The sequence below is a fragment of the Chiloscyllium plagiosum genome, unplaced genomic scaffold, assembly GCF_037043375.1.
Source record: "Chiloscyllium plagiosum isolate Xiang-an unplaced genomic scaffold, Cpla_swu_hap1 HiC_scaffold_41, whole genome shotgun sequence".
In the NCBI taxonomy this organism is placed as follows: Eukaryota; Metazoa; Chordata; class Chondrichthyes; order Orectolobiformes; family Hemiscylliidae; genus Chiloscyllium; species Chiloscyllium plagiosum.
In genome coordinates this window covers 40,890,402-40,903,017 of record NW_028270179.1, presented here as the reverse complement: position 1 = coordinate 40,903,017, position 12,616 = coordinate 40,890,402, and the positions used below count along the sequence as shown (strand labels likewise).

At 44.5% G+C, this 12,616-nt stretch overlaps 1 long non-coding RNA gene across 1 annotated transcript; it reads left to right on the top strand.

Moving 5' to 3' along the window:
• Positions 1-3,631: 3,631 nt before the first annotated feature.
• Positions 3,632-11,713, top strand: LOC148138256 (uncharacterized). The gene is made up of 3 exons (XR_015754043.1): positions 3,632-3,767; positions 6,087-6,165; positions 11,206-11,713. It is a non-coding gene; the product is annotated as an uncharacterized LOC148138256 (long non-coding RNA).
• Positions 11,714-12,616: the final 903 nt, after the last annotated feature.

The window sequence follows — 12,616 nt, the reverse complement described above, 5'->3', positions numbered from 1 at the left end:
TAGAACATTGATAAAGACCACAACAGAATAAAATTCGCCGCAAATTGATGAAGGGCCCGTTTCCACACTGTAGGGATACTCTGGGATGTAGGTAAAGTAGAGTTACTTCTGCAATTATAATAACTAATACCAAGTAAATGAACTCACACCAGTATGTAATTGTTTCAGCCAAGAGCTGAGTCAACTAGAATGCAAACTATGTGGAGGAAATACATAAGTGTTTTTGTATTCGCTAAAATTGTATGCAAGAATGAAACGTGACTGCAAAACAATAGGTAAGGTGCTGTGAGGATGTACGTTAAGCCAGATACGCCTGCACAAACAGCAGGTATAAACATCTGTTTTCCACTTTTACAGAAACACAGGAACAAACCCCGATTAAAAGGGTCATAAGGATCAGGGGAAGGCACAGATGGAGGGAGTAGATAATGGTGAAGAAAGGATATGCCTAATAATGACCCACAGTGGGATGAGGTCAAACGGCCTTGTGAGGCCAGATATAAGCATTTTGTCACAGACAAGGCCGGATAAGGCAAGAGATAAACAGGGGTAATGGGTGCCGGTCTTAGAGAGGTGGAAGATGTAAACGGGGAGGAGCAATGAAATAAAAAAATAGAAACCAAATTATATAAATATCGTGTATTGGATGAATTCAGTGTGTGTGTCCCTTGCCTTGTAGACAGTGGACATCACACCCTCTCGCAAGAGTAAGATAAAGGGCACCACTGATTCAGATTTTGTCTCGGACTGAAATTATTGAAGTGTGTGAGCTTTGTTTCTGACAGATACTATGAGTCTACCTCAATGTAGCGATGTGCTTGGCTTCATCGGGAAGTGGCGACCATTATGTACTGGGCATCAGGGGACTCCACACTGAGAGAGACAAAGGCGCTCCACTCGGGAGTTTAGTTAATCATTCAGAATTATGAGAAAGATTGATTTTGGCTGATATTTGACCTTGAGTCATGCAGGTCTATTCGTAATTTTAATGATGGTATCCAGGATGTGTTGCAGCACAGTCAACGACTGCTCTTCTGAACCCAGTTTGATTCACAAACATAAATCCCAGTAGCAACTCTGGGTGGCACGGTGGCACAGTGGTTAGCACTGCTGCCTCACAGCGCCAGAGACTTGGGTTCAATTCCCACCTCAGGCGACTGACTGTGTGGAGTTTGCACGTTCTCCCCGTGTCTGCGTGGGTTTCCTCCGGGTGCACCGGTTTCCTCCCACAGTCCAAAGATGTGCAGGTCAGGTGAATTGGCCATGCTAAATTGCCCGTAGTGTTAGGTAAGGGGTAAATATAGGGGGGTATGGGTGGGTTGCGCTTTGGCGGGTCGGTGTGGACTTGTTGGGCCAAAGGGCCTGTTTCCACACTGTAATGTAATATAATCTAAACTCAGTAGCTTGAGGATGAAGCAAGATATCCATCACAAAACTGTCTAGGACTATCGTCTGACCACCCCACCCTCCCCTACCCCACCCTCCCAATCAGAATACGTGGATCGAGATGGGGTAGAACATTTCTAAGGATCACAACAGAAAGGAGCTGGTCACTAAATGTTGGAATTTCTTTGACTCCCTATCTCACGGTTTCTGGGAATCTCCATGTTGCTCGGGTTTCAGAGTCTGCATCTGACTATGAAAACATTGAACAACAGAATCAGGAGAAATAGGACGCCTGGAGTTGCAGACAAACTACATTGTTACCCGAGGAAGATGATCGGGCAGCAGACAATCTAACCAGATGAATCCCGGGTTGGTTAACCAACACATACCGCTCCATCAGTATGCAATTCCAGAAAATTGAAGCCGCTCTGATGTGGAGGTGCCGGTGTTGGACGAGAGTCGACAAGGTAAGAAGTCACAAAACACCAGGTTGACAGCCCAACAGGTTTATTTGAAATCACAAGCTTTCTGAGGGCTTTCCCTTTGTCACGTGATTTTTTAAAAATTAGATTAGATTACTTACAGTGTGGAAACAGGCCCTTCGGCCCAACAAGTCCACACCGACCCGCCGAAGCGCAACCCACCCATACCCCTACATTTACCCCTTACCTAACACTACGGGCAACTTAGCATGACCAATTCACCTGACCCTGCACATCTTTGGACTGTGGGAGGAAACCCACACAGACACGGGGAGAACGTGCAAACCCAACACAGTCAGTCACTGGATTGAACCCGGGTTTCTGGCGCTGTGAGGCAGCAGTGCTAACCACCGTGCCGCCCACAAGTGAAGTGGAGTGAAATGCGGAGAGACAGACAATGGGTGAGATAATTCCAGCTGGTGTGAGTGGGGTATTGACAGGCTGAATAACAAGCCTTTGTAGGTGATCAAAACTGTTAGGAGGTGTGAGTAAAGGGTGAACAGCTGAACAGCAAGTGGAAGGATGACCTGCAATCTTCGGGTCGGCATTCGAGATACACGACAATGCATACTCGCCGAGCAGAAACTGATCGCCAGTCTCCTTCCCCCCTGAGGATGGCATCAACCGTGATCTGGGGTTTGCGTCGCGCTCCGTGTAAACCCACCACACTGCTCTGTGTTGTTAAAATCTTCCTCACTTCCCTGGTTTGACACCATCACCTCGATAACTTGTTATCATCTCTCTGCCTTGACCAATGTGCACAGTTTTGAATTACTTGTTACTTTGGCTAGACCCCCAGCAATCGACTCTGATATCTATTTCTTATTGCAGCCATTTGTTTTTTTTCCCCAACAGCATCTTATTATTAATTTTTAAAATATAATTATCTTTCTGCCTTAATAAATCGATTCCTAGTTTCATAGATTGTACTGTCCGAATTAACTTTTGACACTATTAATACACTGAAACTATCTTGCCATTACCTCTCCACCTTAAATCGATGCCTGTGCGCTTCCCTCCACTTCACCTCATGATGGAGCAGGGCTCCGAAAGTTAGTGAGTTCAGTGCAGTTTTGGTCACCATACTGTAGGAAGGATGCGGAGGCACTGGAATGGGTGCAGAGGAGGTTTACCAGGATGTTGCCTGGTATGGTAGGAAGATCGTATGAGGAAAGACTGAGGCACTTGGGGCTGTTTTCATTGGAGAAAAGAAGGTTTAGGGGTGACTTGATAGAGGTGTACAAGATGATTAGGGGTTTAGATAGGGTTGACCGTGAAAACGTTTTTCCACGTATGGAGTCAGCTATTACGAGGGGGCATAGCTTTAAATTAAGGGGTGGTAGGTATAGGACAGATGTTAGGGGTAGGTTCTTTACTCAGCGAGTCGTGAGTTCATGGAATGCCCTGCCAGTAGCAGTGGTGGACTCTCCCTCATTATGGGCATTTAAGCGGGCATTGGATAGGCATATGGAGGATAGTGGGCTAGTGTAGGTTAGGTGGGTTTGGATCGGCGCAACATCGAGGGCCGAAGGGCCTGTACTGCGCTGTATTCTTCTATGTGAACCTTTCGGATTATAAACTGGTGTCATGTGACTTCTGACTTTAAACAGCCCAGTACAGCCTCTGTCCTCAGAAACACAGCCGTCAGTGTCTCAGTGCAATATTTACTTTTCAGCATCGGTCAACAGATAAAGGCACATTTCGGCATGTGACCCCACACTGTGAGGGGAAATACCACGCTCAGGCTCCGGAGAGGAAACAGGGAAAGAGGTTTGGAATTTGAGAACAGCGACTCTTCTGCTGCAGAGAGAAAACAGGGGAAGTAAGCGTTGAAACACCAAAATCAATTGTGCCATGTCCTCCAATGGATGTACAACGTGCTCCTCGCTGCTGTGGCTGGTAAGTAACTTCGCTGGTGTGTTACAGACCTGTGCCCGTGTCTGACTCTGCCGAGCTCTGCTCTGTGGAGGGGCCTGCTGTGTAACCCGAATTTGAGGCAGCCCAGCACCCCTGCCTTTCTCATGACTGAGCAGGATCCAGACAATCTCACCTCTAAGTGCAAATGGCCAGGCGAGTGTGTTCAGTTATGAAGCAGTTAGATGGAGGAGCAGGAGACAGCCAATTCATTGAAACCCCTCTCCCTTTTCATGAGACCGCGGTTGATTCCATTCGTTCTCAACCCCACCTTCCTTCATTGTCCCTGATTTCTCTTCCTGATTAAAGATCTCTTTCCCTTTCTCAACTTTGCCAACACTAAAATGACCCAGTCGCAACACCCCTCGCTGGTAAAGAATTGCACAGATTCAATACCCTCGGACAGAAGGAATTCCTCCTCATCTCTGTCTTCAAAGGGCGACCCGTTTTTCCGAGATGTTTCTTGATGGCCCTCCCGGTTCCCGGACATTGCCTGTGTTTCTGGGTGAGCAATGTGATGATGATATCGACAAAACGTGCCCTCCCTCATCTATGAAACATTGTTTCCCACTCCTTGACTTCACTCGGAGAGCAGAGTGAGACAGCTGCCTGGAGGCAATCCACACTGTCACTTCGCTCAGTGACCCTCCCATTCCTAGCTAGATTGGTCAGTTTTGAACTATTTTGTGGTGGATGATGTAATTAAGAGAGAGAGAGAGAGAGGAGTGAACTGGGGCTGTTATAGTCACACAGTTTTGATTGCCTTCATACCTCGAAAGACCCTGGTTGTGTAACCAAAGGGGGTCTGCTTTCCCCTTTATGTGGAGCTTCCGTGTCAGTGAACATAGAACGCAGAACATAGAGCACTACATCGCAGTACAGACCATTCGGCGCCGACCCATGGAACAAATCTGAAGTACATCTGTCCTACAATATTCCATTTTCAATGACCACTTAATTGCCCTTAAAGTTGGTGAGTCTATACTGTGGCAGGCAGTGTGTTCCATGCCCCAAATACTCTCTGAGTAGAGAAACTACCTCTGCAATCTGTCCTATATCCACGACCCCTCAATTTAAAGCGACGTCCCCTCGGGTTTGCCATCACCATCTGAGGAGAAATATTTTCACTGTCCACACTCTCTAACTCTCGGATTGTCTTATATGTCTCAATTTTGTTACCTTTCAACCTTCCTCTCTCTAGCGAAAACAGGCTCAAGCCCCTCGGCCTTTCGTCATAAGACCTTCCCTCCATACCAGGAAAAAATCCTAGCAAATCTCTGAATCCTTTCCAAAGCGTCCACATCCTTCCTGTAATTTGGTGACCAGAACGTCATCTCTGCCATTAGTAGGAATTTGCGTTATGAACGCAGAGTCAGAGGAGTAATGGAATATGAAAACAATTTATCGGAATATCACATGAAGAGACAAATGCTTTTTAAAATACATTCTTCAATACATTTCTCTTCATTGTTGCCAGCTAATACGAAAATTCGATTTCTTCATGAACTTCTACTCTTTGTATTCAGTTGTCGATGTTGCTGGCTTATTGGAAATCTGTGCTCATTATCACTCCGAGCATTTCTTCCTCTTTTGGTCTTCTATTGATGTTTGCTAGGGCCACTCCTGCCTCCAGTGTGTGATCAGGCATGGGAGTGATCGTTCTCATGTCGCAATAAATACACAAAGTCACATTCAAAAGTACCAGTTGCTAACGAGTTAAAAATATCATCTTGTGTCCAGCCTGATCTCTATTGATTCGAACTGTTTCATTTCCACACAGTTTATCTTGTGACGATAGTGATTCTCGAGAAGGGAAATTGCGGTCTCTCTAAATGCATCACCTGCTACCTGGTGGCCATGGCAGTAACTGACCCATTGGTAACTCTTCTTGATCTAATATTGAGGCACATTCCAATTACTTTTAAAGAATAATTTCGTTTCTTGGAGTCCATTCATGCTGTTCTGCTCTATGCAGCCACTGACTGTTCTGTCTGGTTCACTGTGACTTTCACCTTTGACCGAGTTGAGGCCATTTCTTGCCACAATCTGAAAAGTAAATGTTGTACAGAGGGAACATCAGCTGTGGTTCTGGGAACCAGTGAATTTGCTGAGCCGTTTAAAGAACATTTTCTGCTATTTCGTGCTGACAGAGCAGTATGATCTGGTGAACCAACCCTGGTTTTGTCTGATTAGACTGTATGCTGACAACTCACTGCCCTGGGTAGCAATCGAGTTCGTGTACAGTATTGTCACATCAGGCATCCCATTTCTCCTCATCCTTTTGCTCAATACGTTCACGTTTAGGCACATTATCGCGACCAGCAGAGCCCGCAGGAGACTCCAGGATCCCAGCAGCGGGGAGAGTCACAGAGACCCAGAGATGGTGAGTCGAAGAAACTCTATTGTATTTCTGCTGATTATCTTGGCAAATTTCATCCTGTTGTCGTCATTATTAATATTCTATTCAATATGCATCCACGTGTTCTGGTTGGGTTATCGGACTGTGTCCCTGTGTTTATGATGGAATTGAGCTTCAAACTACAGCTGCTGAGTTGCTGCACTAACACTGGGATTTATGCTGTGATTCAGCCCAGGTTCAGAGAGCAGCTCATGATCGCACTGAGATGGTCCCATGGAGATCGCCGGTAACATCATGAATAGGTTAATAAAATGGAAGGCTAAATATTAGCAGACGTCAACTGTTCTCATATTTCTGAACAATGAACTGATTTCCCTCGAGTCAATGATGTTGACTCACTACAGACAGTTGCTGGGTGGAGTGGACGCATTCAGAGACAGTGAGGCAGAGAGTGAGAGACAGGCAGATAGAGAGATCGAGACAGAAAGTCAGAGGCAGAAACAAAGATAATGGGAGTGTTGAGACAGATTGAGAGGGGGAGAGAACGAGGCAAAGTTGCGAGTTAGAGTCACAGAGAAAGAGAAACAGAGAGAGAGAGAGGGACAGAGAGAGAGAGGAAGGGGTTTGTTAAAGGAGATGTCGTGACCGGCGATTGAGAGGAGTGAAAATGGGGAGAAATAGCAGTGGAGGCTACAAGGGAGATGGATAGAGGCAGAGTGAAGGAGACAAAGAGCGACAGTAAGGCACTTAAAGCGACAGAGAGAGAGAGAGAGAAATGGTGACTGTGAGCGAGATACAGGCAGATGGAAATGTTGAGAGAAAGAGAGAATAAGCAGGCACACACAGAGGGAGGGAGAGAGACAGTCAGTCAGACATAGAGATAGACACGGACATTCTTGCTCTCTCCATTCCACAGAATGTTTGTGGGCTTGGTAGAGGACTCAGGTCAGTGATGTGTCATGTTTCTGTTTCCGCTTTGATTGATGAATCATCCCCAAACCGGTTGCTTTCTGGCAATCTCAATAAATTCCCTCAAAATGGGCTCGGTTTCTCAATATTATCAATTGGGTATGAATGAACTCAATAAAATCAACGCAGCCACGTTTCGCGCATGTTGGGAGACGAGTTCATCCGTCTTTTATTTGTAAATACAGACCAGTCCATAATGTAAACCAAACTTTATTCCTCCGACAAAATTTGTACCTCCCGCTGCTTCAGAAAGGCAGTCAACATCATCAAAGACCCCGGCCCATCCTGATGATGATATCTTCCAACTTCTTACGACAGCAGAAGATACAAATGTTTAAACATACGTTCCAGCAAATTCAACAACAGCTTCTTACCCCGCTGGCCCTAGACTTCTGAATAGACCTCTGAAATCTCAAATTTAATATCGGCCTCGCTCTTTGTGCGCTGCCCTCATGCAATGTTTGAGGTGTAATCGACTTGTGCTGCACACGAAATAAGTATTTTCACTTTACCTAGATACATGTGGCTATAGTAATAAATCGAAAGGAAAGAGATCAATCTGAGACTGGTAGAGTTGAGAACAAAATCGAGTCAAACAGTCAGGGCCAAGGTAGGACTAATAAATTAAACTGCGTTTATTTCAATGTGGGGTGGGGGGGGGGGGAGGGGGCTTAACAGGGAAGGCAGATGAACTCAGGGCATGGTTTGGAACATGGCACTGGGATATCATAGCACTTACAGAAACAAGGATCAGAGATGGACAGGACTGGCAGTTCAATGCTCCAGGATACAAATGCTACAGGAAGGATAGGAAGGGAGGCAGGAGAGGAGGGGGAGTGGCCTTTTTGACAAGGGATAGCATTACAGCTTTAATGTGGGAGGATATTCCGGAAATAATCCAGGGAAGTTATGTGGGTGGAACTGAAAAATAAGAAAGAGATGATCACCTTATTAGGATTGTATTATAGACCCCCTAAGAGTCAGAGGGAAATTTAGAAACAAATTTGTAAGGAGATGTCAGCATTCTGTAAGAATAATATGGTGGTTATGGTCGGGGATTTTAACTTTTCAAACATAGACTGGGACTGCCATAGTGTTAAGTGTTTAGATGGAGAGGAATTTGTTAAGTGCGTGCAAGAAACATTTCTGATTCTGGATGTGGATGTACCTACTAGAGAAGATGCAAAACGGGACCTACTATTGAGGAATAAGGCAGGGCAGTGACTGAAGTGTCAGTGGGGGAGCACCTTGGGGGCCAGTGACCATAATTATATTAGAAAAGGATAGGCTAGATCTAAAAGTTGAAGTTCTAAATTGGAGAAAGGACAATTTCGACGGTATTAGGCAAGAACTTTCAAAAGTTGATTGGGGGCAAATGGTCGCAGGTAAAGGGATGATTGGGAAATGGGAAGCCTTCAGAAACGATATAACGAGAACCCAGAGAAAGCGTATTCCTGTTAGTGTGAAAGGAAAGGCTGGTAGGGAAAGGGAATGATGGATGACTAAAGAAATTGAGGCTTTGTTGAAGAAAAAGAAGGAAGCATATGTCAGGTATAGACAGGATAGATCGAGTTAATCCTTGGATGAGGATAAAGGCAGTCGGAATATACTTAAGAGGGAAATCGCGAGGGCAAAAAGGGGACATGAGGTAGCTTTGGCAAATACAATTAAGGACAATCCAAATGGTTTTTACAAATGTATTAAGGACAAATGGATAACTAGGGAGACAATAGGCCCTGTGGAATATCAGCATGGCGACCTTTGTGTGGAGTCGCAGAAAATGAGGGAGATATTAAACGAGTATTCTGCTTCCGTATGTACTGTGGAAAAGGACACGAAAGATATAGAATGTAGGGAAATAGATGGCGACATCTTGAAAAATGTCCATATTACAGAGGAGGAAGTGTTGGATGTCTTGGAATGCATGAAGGTGGAAAACCCCCCAGGACCTATAACTCTGTGGGAAGCTGGGGAAGTGATTGCTGGGCTTCTTGCTGAGATGCTTGTATCATCGCTAGTCACAGGTGAGGTGCCGGATGACTTGAGGTTGGCTAACGTGGTGCCTCTGTTTAAGAAGGGTGATAAGGGCAAGCCCGGAAACTGTAGACGAGTGAAATTGACGTCGGTGGTGGGAAAGTTGTTGGAGGGAATCCAGAGGGACAGGATGTACATGTATTTGGAAAGGCAGAGACTGATTAGGGATAGTCAACATGTCTTTGTGCGTGGGAAATCGTAATTCACAAACTTGATTGAATTTTTTGAAGAAGTAACAAAGAGGATTGATGAGGTCAGAGCTGTAGCTGTGATCTATATGGACTTCAGTAAGGGAGACCGGGTGAGCAAGGTAAGATCTCACAGAATACCGGGAGAACTGGCCATTTAGATACAGAACTGGCTCAAAGGTAGAAGACAGAGGGTGGTGATGAAGGGTTGTTTGTTCTGACTGGAGTCCAGTTATCAGTGGAGTGCCACTAGGATCAGTGTGGGGTCCACTACCTTTTGTCAATTATGTAAATAATTCGGATGTGAGCATAAGTGGTATAGTTAATAAGTTTGCAGACGACACCAAAATTGGAGGTTTAGTGTACAGCGCAGATGGTTATCTCAGATTAAAAGAGGATCTTGATCAGATGGGCCAATGGACTAAGAGGTGGTAGATGGAGTTTAATTCTGATAAATGTGAGGTGCTACATATTGAGAAAGCAAATCTTAGCAGGACTTATACACTTAATGGGAAGGTCCTAGGGAGTGTTGCTGAACAAAGACACCTTGGAGTGCAGGTTCATAGCTCCTTGAAAGTGGAGTCACAGCTGGATAGGATAGTGAAGAAGGCGTTTGGTATGCTTTCCTTTATTGGTGAGAGTACTGAGTACAGGAGTTGGGAGGTCATGTTGCGGCTATACAGGACATTGGTTAGACCACTGTTGGAATATTGTGTGCAATCCTGGTCCTTTCCTATCGAAAAGATGTTGTGAAACTTGAAAGGGTTCAGAAAAGATTTACAAGGATGTTGCCAGGGTTGGAGGATTTGAGCGATAGGGAGAGGCTTAACAGGATGGGGCCTTTTTCCCTGGTGCATCAGAGGCTGATGGATGACCTTATAGAGGTTTACAAAATTATGAGGGGCATGGACGGGAAAAATAGACAAAGTATCTTCATTAGGGTGGGGGAGTCCAGAACTGGAGGGCCTAGGTTTATGGTGAGAGGGTAAAGATATAAAAGAGACCTATGGGACAACTTTATCACACAGAGGGTGGTACGTATGTGGAATAGGCTGCCAGAGGAAGTGGTGGAGTCTGGTACAATCACAACATTTAAGAGGCATCTGGATGGGTATATGAATAGGAAGGGTTTGGAGGGATATGGGCTGGTTTCTGGCAGGTGGGACTAGAATAGGTTGTGATATGTGGTCTGCATGGATGGATTGGACAGAATGGTCCGTTTCCATGCTGTACATCTCGATGACTCTAAATCAAAATCAAATGCATGTTGGTTTGTGTGACGACACGGGGAAATCCTACTGTTTAATTTAAAGCCAGCAACACAGGGAGGATTTATCCCTTACAGTAATCTGCAAAACTTCGAGTGGCCAAGAACTATTTAAAGTAAAAATCAACAGCTTTATTTCTTATAGTAAAACTGAGAATAATTTTCTCACAACTAAATACAAGTCCTTACTAACATATCTTTTACCTTACCTTCTATAATACTAGTCTGATGAAACTCCCAACTCAGATTTACAAAACAGCACTTCCCATCTCGAAACCTGGCAGATTTTTTTTATTTGGATATTCCTATGTCTTTTTTTCTTGGGGATTTCTACATCACAGGTTACTGATCAAAAAGGTGCGTTATCAAGAGCTTTTTTCAGGCAGTCTGTTTACCCGCTGGGGTTTGGAAGTTCTCCTCCCAACTGTTCAATTTCTCCCTGGTCTTATAATCCCAAAGCATCAGATTATGTCATTGGTTGTTGAGATTGGAGCGAGGTTTGAGATTATCAATATACTCAATTCAAACTTGATTGGAATTTGGTGTTTCTGGGATATAATTTAAACCGACTGGCCTAATTTGATACTGTTTTTTTGACGTTTCCAGGCAACCAGCTACTCCAGCAGCTGAAGCACATGTTACATCGTGTCTTATTGAGAACACTTGGTGCTGTGACTGCTCGCTTTAAACTCTCTTCAAAACTATAGTTCACCCACATCTTCAGAACAACCCTCCCCCCTACTGAAGAAAAAAGTGGGCCATCAGAATGAAAAGATGGCTTCATTTTTTTCTCTATGTTTTAAGCACATTACGAAGACATAGATAACCTTAATATGTGTTCACCTTAACATCTTCCCATGTACCTGTATATATAACATGGAATAAAGATAAATCTCATCTCAACTCTATCATTTAAATCTTAATAACGCATCTGTGATTACATTCATCTGACCCGCAGCATGCACAATTTTAAAATTAAATGTCTGTAACATAAGACTCGAATGAAATAGTCTCATGTTCTTATCTTGAAAACTTTCTAAGAATGTAAGCGGATTTCGTTCATTGTACTCACCTGTCTCCGAACTATTGCTCATGACATGCACATTAAAATGCTGTAAGGCCAGTACCAAACCCAATAGTTCCTTTCTGATTGTGAAGTATTTCTTCGGGTGTATATTGATCTTCTTGGAAAAGTAACCAACTGGCAGTTCCATCCCACCCTCACCTTCCTGTCGGAGTACAGCTCCAACTCCAATGGTACGAGCATTGATGGCGACTTTAAACAGGTTTGAAACGTTTGGTGTAGCTAAAACTGGTTTGGTGGCTAATATTAATTTCAAATGTTCGAATGCTTCCTGGCATGGTACTGTCCACGGAAATTTGGCGCTCTTCTTCAGAAGATCGGTTCACAGTGCCACTACGCCGCCGAAGTTTGGAACAAATTTCCTTTCGAATTAATTGAGTCCTAAGAAACGGAGCACCTCTTTCTTTGAGGTTGGTCATGGAAATTCCTCAATAGCTTTCATCTTTGGGTTCCGTGGGCTCAACCTTCCATGACCGATGCTGTGTCCCAAGAACGCCACTCTGCTTTCACAAAATTAAATGTATTTAAGTTTACAACCAGTTCTGCTTTTCGTCGTTGTTCAAAGAGCTTGGCCAACTTTACCGTGTGATCCTTCCAGGACTTTCTAAAGATCACTACAGAGTCCAAATAGACGGCACAGTTTTTTTTTAACCCCCACCTCAACTCTGTTCATGAGTCTTTGGAATGTGGCGGGCGTGCCCTACATTCCAAAGGGCATCACTTTGAACTGATGTAGCCCATTTGGGGTTACAAACACAGAAATGTGTTTTGTCGTCTCTGATAAAGGCAATTTAGTATGGCCAATTCACCTTACCTGCACACCTTTGGACTGTGGGAGGAAACCGGAGCACCCGGAGGAAACCCACGCAGACACGGGGGAAAAAGGCACCTGCCAGGAACCATGCATTAAGTCCAACTTGGTGACGTATTTGG